This window comes from Cornus florida, unplaced genomic scaffold (genome assembly GCF_030987335.1).
Source record: "Cornus florida cultivar Cherokee Brave unplaced genomic scaffold, ASM3098733v1 CherokeeBrave_3.0.0_Hap2_Chr03, whole genome shotgun sequence".
Classification (NCBI taxonomy): Eukaryota; Viridiplantae; Streptophyta; class Magnoliopsida; order Cornales; family Cornaceae; genus Cornus; species Cornus florida.
The window spans coordinates 48889057-48898220 of NW_026775573.1; the positions used below are offsets into that span (position 1 = coordinate 48889057).

The following is a 9164-nucleotide window of genomic DNA, read 5'->3' on the forward strand; positions in this document are numbered from 1 at the left end:
CGTGCTTTGTTTTTTCGGATGCTGATACAACCTATTTTGAGATCAAGCTTGCTATGATCCAAATGCTTCCTACCTTCCATGGGTATACAACAAAGGATCCTTATAAGCACTTGGATGTGTTTTTGGAATTGTGTTCAACTACCAAGTTGACCACTCTTACCAATGATTCATTCAGAATGCGTCTTTTCCAATTCTTTCTCAAGGACAAAGCAAGAACTTGGTTGCAGTCCCTTCTAAAAAATTCCATATCTATATGGGACATGTTGCAACAGGAGTTCTTGAAGAAATACTACACTGTGGGTAAAACCACACAAATGAGAAGAGAAATCATGGCATTTTCCCAAATCCCGGGAGAACAGCTCTATGATGCATGGGAGAGATATAATGATCTTCTAAGAAAGTATCCACACCATGATATTGCTCAATGACACTTAATATAGATTTTGTGTGATAGTCTTACAGATTCTTAAAGAAATATGGTAGATGCATCTAGTTATGGAGCTTTTCTGCGTAAGAATTCGGCTGACGCTTGGGAACTGTTTGAGGCCCTAAGTGAAAACTCACTGCGACATGCTTCTTCCTCTAGGTCTTGTCTTCACCTGGAATGCATAAGGTTGAAAAACTTTATGAGGTAGATAAATCTAGTGAGTTAGCCACTCAAATAGAAGCCTTGAACCATAGGTTCGATCAAATCTTATCATCTGGCTTTACTCCTGTTGCTAATCCACAAACTGCATTGCCAAAGGAAGTTTGTTCAATCTGTGTTAATTCTAACCATTTTGCTGACACTTGCCTTATGCTGGGACAATTATCTGAGATCTCATAAGAGCAAGTGAATGCTGCATTCTCTAGACCAGCTTATAATCCACATTCTTCTACATATAATCCTGGCTGGAGAGATCATCCTCATCTATCATGGCATAATCAAAATCAAGGAACCGCTGTTCCTCAATCACAGGGGCAGTATCAAAATTCATCAAATCCTATGCCATAAAATAATTCTTTCGACCAATCTGGTTTTTACCGTCCACCTCAGTTTAGGAATCAACCTACTCAAGCTCCTAATCTTCCACCTCCTCCTAGAAATTCTGCTTTGAGGAACAAATACTCAATGCTCTTGTTGATATTAAAGCCAATACCCAACTTTTTAATTCTCATTCTCAAGCCATAGCAAAGCTAGAGGCACAAGTTGGGCAAATAACGAGTACTCTATCTCGAAGAGATAATAGAAAGCTGCCTAGTCAGTCAATAGCCAACCCGAAAGGGCAGACTTACATAATTGATGAAACCAATTCCTCAGGTATTCACCATGAGCAAGTTCAGGCTATCACTACATTGATGAGTGAAAAAGTGGTTGATAACCAAGTTGAAAAAGGACAGGAGGAAAAAGAAAGGCTTAGGATTCCCATTGTTCCTATCATTCATAATCCACATCCCAAGGTTGTTTCCTCAAATTCTATTCCACAATCCACAAGAGGAGTCGAAGGTGGAGTCAATTCTTCATCTATTCCTAACCCTGAGACAGCTTATGAGCCAAAAACACCTTATCCTAAACGTCTCAAGGAACCTTCCTACTTTGGTAAACAATGGGAGAAAATTCAAGATATGATGGAGGTCTTTAAACAGGTCAAAATCAATCTTCCTTTGCTCGATACTATAAAGGAAATTCCAGCTTACTCCAAATTTTTAAAGGACTTGTGTACTCTTAAGAGAAAATTCAGAAGCCAAGTTCCTAAGAAAGTTTGTTTCACCGAGTATGTCAGTGCTATTCTTAAGTATAACACTCCTCTTAAGGTTAAAAATCCTGGTGCTCCTATAATTTCTTGCATCATTGGAAACAATGTGATAGAGTGAGCACTTCTTGATCTTGGAGCAAGTGTAAATATTATTCCTTACTTGGTGTATGAGAAGCTAGGTTTGGGAGAGTTAAAACCTACGTCGGTTGTTCTACAGCTTGTTGACAGTTCTGTTAGACAACCATAAGGTATTGTTGAAGATGTACTCATAAAAGTGGATAAGTTCTATTTTCTGGTCGATTTTCTAGTTCTTGATACAGATCTGGTCCACGATTCCAAAAAGTATATTCCAGTCATTCTTGGGTGACCTTTTTTAGCCAGAGCAAATGCTTGCATTAACTGTAGGACTGGAGCCATGGATTTATCTTTTGGGAATATGAAAGTCAAGTTAAACATCTTCAATGCTATTCATCATCCCCACGATGATAGTGAATGCTTCTTCCTTGATGTTATTGATGAGTTGGTTGAGGAATCACTCCCAACTATTTTATCCAAGGATCCTTTAGAAGCTTGTCTGAATCATTTTAATTATGAAGAGTTCGATATCGATTCTTCAATAGTTGAAGCGAATTCTTTGCTCAATTCCACTCTCATCACAAATTTTCCTCCATGGAAATCTAGGTTAGAGCCTCTTCCATCACTTTCTAGTACTCCGTCTATTCCTTTTTTTGAGTTTCCACCTAAGCTTGAGCTTAAGTCACTACCGGAAAAGCTCAAGTATGCTTTCTTGGGTTTAAATGACACCCTCCCAGTGATCATTGCTTCCAATCTTACAAGTTCCCAAGGAAGTAGTCTCTTAAAAGTTCTTGAGCAGAATAAAAAGGCTATTGTGTGGAGTGTGGCCGATTTAAAAGGAATTAGTCCTACCATTTGCATGCATCAGATTCATTTGGAGGAGGATTCCCGAACATCTCGGGAACTCCAACGAAGATTGAATCTTAATATAAAGAAGGTAGTTTTGAAGGAAGTTGTGAAGTTGCTAGATGCGGGAATAATCTACCCCATCTTAAATAGCAAGTGGGTGAGTCCTACTCAAGTAATACCTAAAAAGAGGTATTACAGTAGTTGAGAATTCCGAGGGAGAATTAGTTACTACCACTGGATGGCGTGTGTGTATTGATTACCGAAAACTAAACTCCGCTACTAGAAAATATCATTTTCCACTTCCATTTATTGATCAGATTCTAGAGTGATTGGCTGGCCAGAGTTATTATTACTTTTTAGATGGATATTCCGGCTTTAATCAGGTGGCCATTGATCCTAAGGATCAAGAGAAAACTACTTTCACTTGTCCATTCGGTACGTTTGCATATAGTAAGAATCCTTTCGGATTGTGTAATGCGCTAGCAACATTCTAGAGGTGTATGATGTCTATCTTTTCGAACATGGTTGAAAAGTTTCTCAAAGTCTTTATGGATGACTTTTCTGTTTTAGGGTCCACATTCGAAAACTGTCTCCAAAATCTTTCCCCTGTGCTTCAACAATGTAAAGAAACCAATCTTATTCTTAGTTGGGAGAAGAGCCATTTTATGGTTCAAGAGGGTATTGTTTTAGGACATATAATTTCAGAGAGAGGTATTGAAGTTGATGAGCTAAAGTAGATTTGATCTCTAAATTGCCTCCTCCTACCTCCGTAAGGGGAGTGCGATCATTTCTTGGGCACGCCAGGTTCTATCGACACTTCACTAAGGATTTTAGCAAAATTTCCCGTCCTTTGTGTAATTTACTTGCAAATGACGCTCCTTTTGTCTTTGATGAATTATGCCTTGACGCTTTCCAAAAGCTTCGTTCTCTTCTGTCTTCAGCTCCTATAATGAATCCTCTGGACTGGGCTTTTCCATTTGAGATTATGTGTGACGCATCTGATTATGCTATGGGTGTTATCTTGGGACAACGAATAGATAAAATTCTTCATGTTATTTATCATGCAAACAAAACTCTTTCAGATGCACAATTGAATTATACCACAACTGAAAAAGAGTTGCTTGCAGTTGTCTTTACTTTGGACAAATTCAGATCATATCTATTGGGTTCCAAAGTCGTAGTCTATTCTAATCATTCTACTTTGAAACATCTTCTTTCCAAAAAGAAAACTAAACCCTATTTGATTCGATAGATCCTCTTACTTCAAGAGTTTGATTATGAAATCCTGGATAAGAAAGGGTCATAGAATGTGCTAGCTGACATTCTTTCTAGAATTCTGATTCAGGATACCTCAACTTCACTTCTAGTTTGTGATTCCTTTCCGAATGAACAACTATTTGAGATTTCTCATAACGATTTGCCTTGGTTTACTGATATTGTGAATTACCTCGCAATAGGCAAAATTCCTTTGTTTTGGTAAAAGTAGGAAAAAGATCGATTCTTCTCCCAAATAAGGATGTACTATTGGGAAGATCCCCAGCTATTCAAATACTGTGCTGATTAAATCATTCGTAGATGCGTTCCTGAGAGTGAGTTTCATAGTATTCTGGCCTTCTGTCACAGTTTGGCATGTGGAGGTCATTTCAGTGCAAAGAAAACTGCAGCTAAAATTCTTCAGTGTGGTTTCTTTTGGCTTTCACTCTTTTGGGGTGCATATTTATTCTATAGATCATGTCTTAGATATCAGCAGTTAGGATCAATTTTTAGAAGAAATATGATACCCTTAACTCCAATCTTAATTATTGAGGTTTTTGATGTTTGGGGTATTGATTTCATGGGTCCTTTTGTTCTATCCAATAAAAATGAATACATTCTTGTGGATGTTGATTATGTGTCTAAATAAGTTGAAGCAGTAGCTACTAAAACTGCTGATCACGCAATTGTGGTTGAGCTCATTCAAACGAACATTTTTAGTTGGTTTGGTATGCCACGAGCTATTATTAGTGATGGGGGTGCTCATTTCTGTAATAGGTATTTCCGTACTTTGGTGCAAAGATACTCCGTCACTCATAAAGTTGCTTCTCCCTATCATCCCCAAACAAGTAGCCAAGTTGAAGTATCCAATCGTGAAATTAAGAGAATTCTTGAGAAAACGGTTAAGCCAGATCGTAAAGATTGGTCTTATAGACTGAATGATGCTTTGTGGGCTTACTGTACTGCTTTTAAGAATTCGATTGATATGTCACCTTACCGTCTCGTCTATGGTAAAGGGTGCAATCTTCCTGTAGAGTTAGAACACAGAGCTTTCTGGCCATAAAAAAGCTCAACTTTGATAGGACATCTGCTGATTCTAACAGGAAGCTTCAACTAACTAAGCTTGAAGAATTACGTAATGATGCTTATGAGAGTGCTAAGGTTTACAAATCAAAGACTAAGGCATTTCATGACAAGCATATCTTGCGTAAGACTTTTGAGCCTGGGAAGTTAAAGTCACGTTGGGAAGGTCCATACATGGTTATTTCTATTACACCTTACGGTGCAATAGAGATACAAGATTGCAAGACTGGATAACTGTCCAAGGTCAATAGATAGAGACTTAAACCCTATATAGAGGGTAGTGTGCAAAGAGGCATAGTTGAGGCAGTAGAGCTTCATGATCCTATTTACTTGGACTAGAGATGTCAGGTTTTCGTCGAACTGTTGATGTTAAACTTAGCATGCTATCGAGCTATCGACGTTAAACTTAGCATTTGTATGTTGTACTGTAGTTTATTTTAATTTTTATTTCGCTATTTTAGTTTTGATTTAGTTATTTTCTTTTCTAGGTTTTAGATTTATTTTAGTCTTCACTTAGGTTTAGATTTGAATAAAATAGAAAAAGAAAATAAAAATTAAAAAATATAAAAAATCCAAAAATTTGTCTTAATGCTCAAGCTTGAAAGTTGGGGCTCGAGCATTAGCTACTAAAGGCTCGAGCATCAGTACCATAAGCTCGAGGTTTCCATCATCGTGAATTGTAAGGATTTGTGTCGGCAGGCTTGAGCTCGAATCCTTCATGCTCGAGCCTTAGGATCTATAAGTTTAAGATGAGGAAACTGGGTACTCCAACTTCTAACACATGAAGGACACACTTCCCCTATAAGATCCTTCCACATTCTCTCCATATTTGTGTCCGGTGAAGTTTGCTATTCTTGTCACAGATCTGCAGGAAACATACATAGAGGTAAAGTTCTTCTTCCTCCTCTTTCCATTGTTTCTTCCATAGATGCATGAATTTCTAGATCTAGAGAGAAAAACCGGAGTTTAAATAAATGGATGAATGATTCTTTGATGAGAATACATTTTTGGCCTATAATAATTGCTTAATTCAATTAATAAGCTTTTGATGATTGATTTGCACGCTAATTTCTGAGAATTGCTTTGATGAAGTCCAAGTGAAGCTCGAACCTTGATATTTAAAGCTCGAGCATTGGTTGAAGCTCGAGCCTGGAAGCTCGAGCTTGAGCATTAATTTCCAGATTGCAGAATTTTGGGGATTTTGGGTGATTTTTGGGATTTTAAGTGCAAGATACTATTTATTGAACATAGGAATGGTTCGTCCTACTCCTGTTAAGTGCACTAGAGGTATGAAAGATGTGTTGCCAAGTGCGTGGCAGACAATCCCAATTTCTTATGAAACGACCTTTGATTATCAGGCGTTCATCAATGATCCTCGCACTAGATGAGCTATGAAATCTTTCAGTTGCGGGCACCTTTTTCATCTCATGGTCCCTGTTACTCATGTTACTTATCATCGTCTTGTTCATTTGTTTTACCTCAATTTGGTTTATAGTGAGGATGACCCTCGGGAGCTTAGGACTATGATTGATGGGCAACTTGATTATTAATCCTGATGTTATTGCTGCAGCTCTAGAATGTTATCATACGTTTCATGAGGTTGTAGATGAGAGGCATAACTGTCCTACTTTCACACCTTTCCCTAGAGTACCAATTGCAGAAAATCTGATTAAAAAATTGTGTGATGGTAGGTTTGCTAGGAGAAAGTGTAGTAGTACTACCAAAGCAAAAATTCCTAAGAGATTATGGATTTTAGATTCCATTATCTCAGCTAATGTTCATCCTCTTGGGCATAAGAAAATTAGGAATACTAACTTTCTCCAGGCGCTTTATGCTATTCAGTTTGAACACTGGTATTCATTCCCTAGGATGATTTTCTGCCAGATACTGGAGTTTTGGTCCGAGATTGGGCCACATAAAGATATTCCTACACATGCGCTTCATTTTCCATATATGATTACCAGGCTATTAGAGCTATAGGGTTTTGTGATATGTCACCGAGAGGAGTCGTGTAATAAGTCACCACAGTTTGGAATGAAGGAATGGGATAAGGTGTGGAGATATATGCTGGCACATCAGTGGAGTTTGGTGACGAGGGTTATATTACAGTTACTGTTAAGAAGGATGATGATGATGATGAGGCTACGGACAAGGAGATGGATCTCTCCGATAGCCAGTCCTCACTGAGGAGGAGGCCCGCTCCTGCAGCCCAGCCTGAGAGTTCTTCTTAGGCTGAGATTAGAGCTTTACAGGCCAGGGTGGCGGAGTTGCAGGATGGTCAAATGGTGCTGCGGCAGATGCTGACTGCGCAGCAGAGCATATTGGAGGAGTTACTGCACCGCACTCCGTCCGCTCCATCTAGTTCTTCTGATCCACCACCTCCTTCTACGGATTAGCTTTCTAGGGCTTTTTTGTATTTTTGTTGACTGGGGCAGTCTTTTTGATGTATTTATTTCCATATGATATATATCTGCCCTAAGTCTTTCTTTCTAAAGCATTGTACTGGTTTTTGATATATATACATGTTTTTTGCTTATATTCTCATTGTGTTGATATTTTAGTTCACTATGATATTTTTCTATGCTTACTCCATATACTTGATACTCTGATGTGTGTTGAAGTTTATTGATTTTTCCAGATACTACAGATTAAGTTTAGGGGTGATTTGCCTAACAGCACCATTGGGTGGATCACTACAACAAATCGCATAAATAAAGAAGTAGGGCCCTTCACTTACATGTATTGTGCATAAATAATTAATCGGAAACATTCAGTTTGGTAATTCACTGTAACAAATAGGTGCAAGTATCATTACTCTAAAAATAATAATATAAAAAAAAACTTGTCCAACAACCGCCATGCCATATCATTCAAGATTAACATCACATAAATTTTTTCTATCCAAAATTTTCTTATATGCAGTTTAGGTGGAAAAGAAAGAATATACTCCACTTCACAAACAAAAACTCTCTCCTATCATACACCACTCTTTAACAATCCAAAAATGAATTCACTCTACATAAAATTCTTTTTTTCCTTAAAAATCTTAATAATAGAAAAATGGACAAGAATTGAGCATGAAATTCGAGCGGTCCCCTAATCAATTCATAAATTCCAAACAAGTAATGCTATATACCACAAGGCTTTCACTAATTTCTACAACAAGAGCCCATGCAGAAACAAGGACAAACATGCCCCCAGAATTCAAACGTTTACAAGATATGCAAAAGAGAAACCCTTGAAACAAATGTTAGTTAGAGCTGAAGGATTTATTCAAGTAAATTCTACGAACTACTCAATAGGAGAAGCAAATGTAACTGTAAACTTCCAAGAGTTAATCTTTGGATTCTGGTGTACCTAAAAACAAAAAAGAATCAGTGCATCTGTACTAGAAACTTGCAGTTGAAAAATGCCACTGTTGGGCAGCAGCCAAGATCCTCACACGACGCCTAAGTAGTTGTCTGCGGCAGATGCCAACCAAACATAGGACAATGACCAGAGCAATAGCACAATAACCAAACAATCTTAAATGTAGAACAGAAGCTGTTAGTTTTTGGTTTAGAGAACAAAAGAATGACCAGACAATAGATAGTCCACCAAAGGAAATGAAAGATGGCTCCTAGCACCATAATTAGAAAGAAAACATAGTTTGAAAATAGAAGACTAGATAGGCCCCAATCAGGAGATTGTCAATTATGAAAATCATCATGATCACATGATTTCGGACCAATAGCTTCTAAATTTACATGTCAGTGTTTAATCATATCAAAACATGTCCTTCGAAACAATGTAGTCTAGACAAAAGATCATTTAAACTTCTTATCACATTGATGTCCACGAGAATGTGAAAACTATTAAAGTCGCATCGTGATCTTCTATAGGCAATCACTTTGTAGAAGTAACTTTGTGCAATGGTACCAATATTATAAAAATTAGTGCTGAAGAAGCAAAATACCCAATGGAAAGAAGGTAAAATTGCCCATCTGGTAGAGGAGACTTAGAAGTAACTGCAAACAAGAATGAATCAGAATTAACCAAGGGAATTTTCAATTAAAACAATTATGAGAAATCAAGGGAATTTTCAATTTATGTTGACTTATGTCAAGGGTTAGCATTAAGAATATCTTTTGCCTTAGCCATGGATGAACTGATGAGATAGAATCAAAT

The 9164-nt window shown here is 37.6% G+C and overlaps 1 non-coding gene across 1 annotated transcript; it reads right to left on the reverse strand.

Annotated features, from left to right (window-relative positions):
• Positions 1 to 312: 312 nt before the first annotated feature.
• LOC132301984 (small nucleolar RNA R71) lies at positions 313 to 418 on the reverse strand. Its single transcript, XR_009480702.1, has one exon. It is a non-coding gene; the product is annotated as a small nucleolar RNA R71 (small nucleolar RNA).
• Positions 419 to 9164: the final 8746 nt, after the last annotated feature.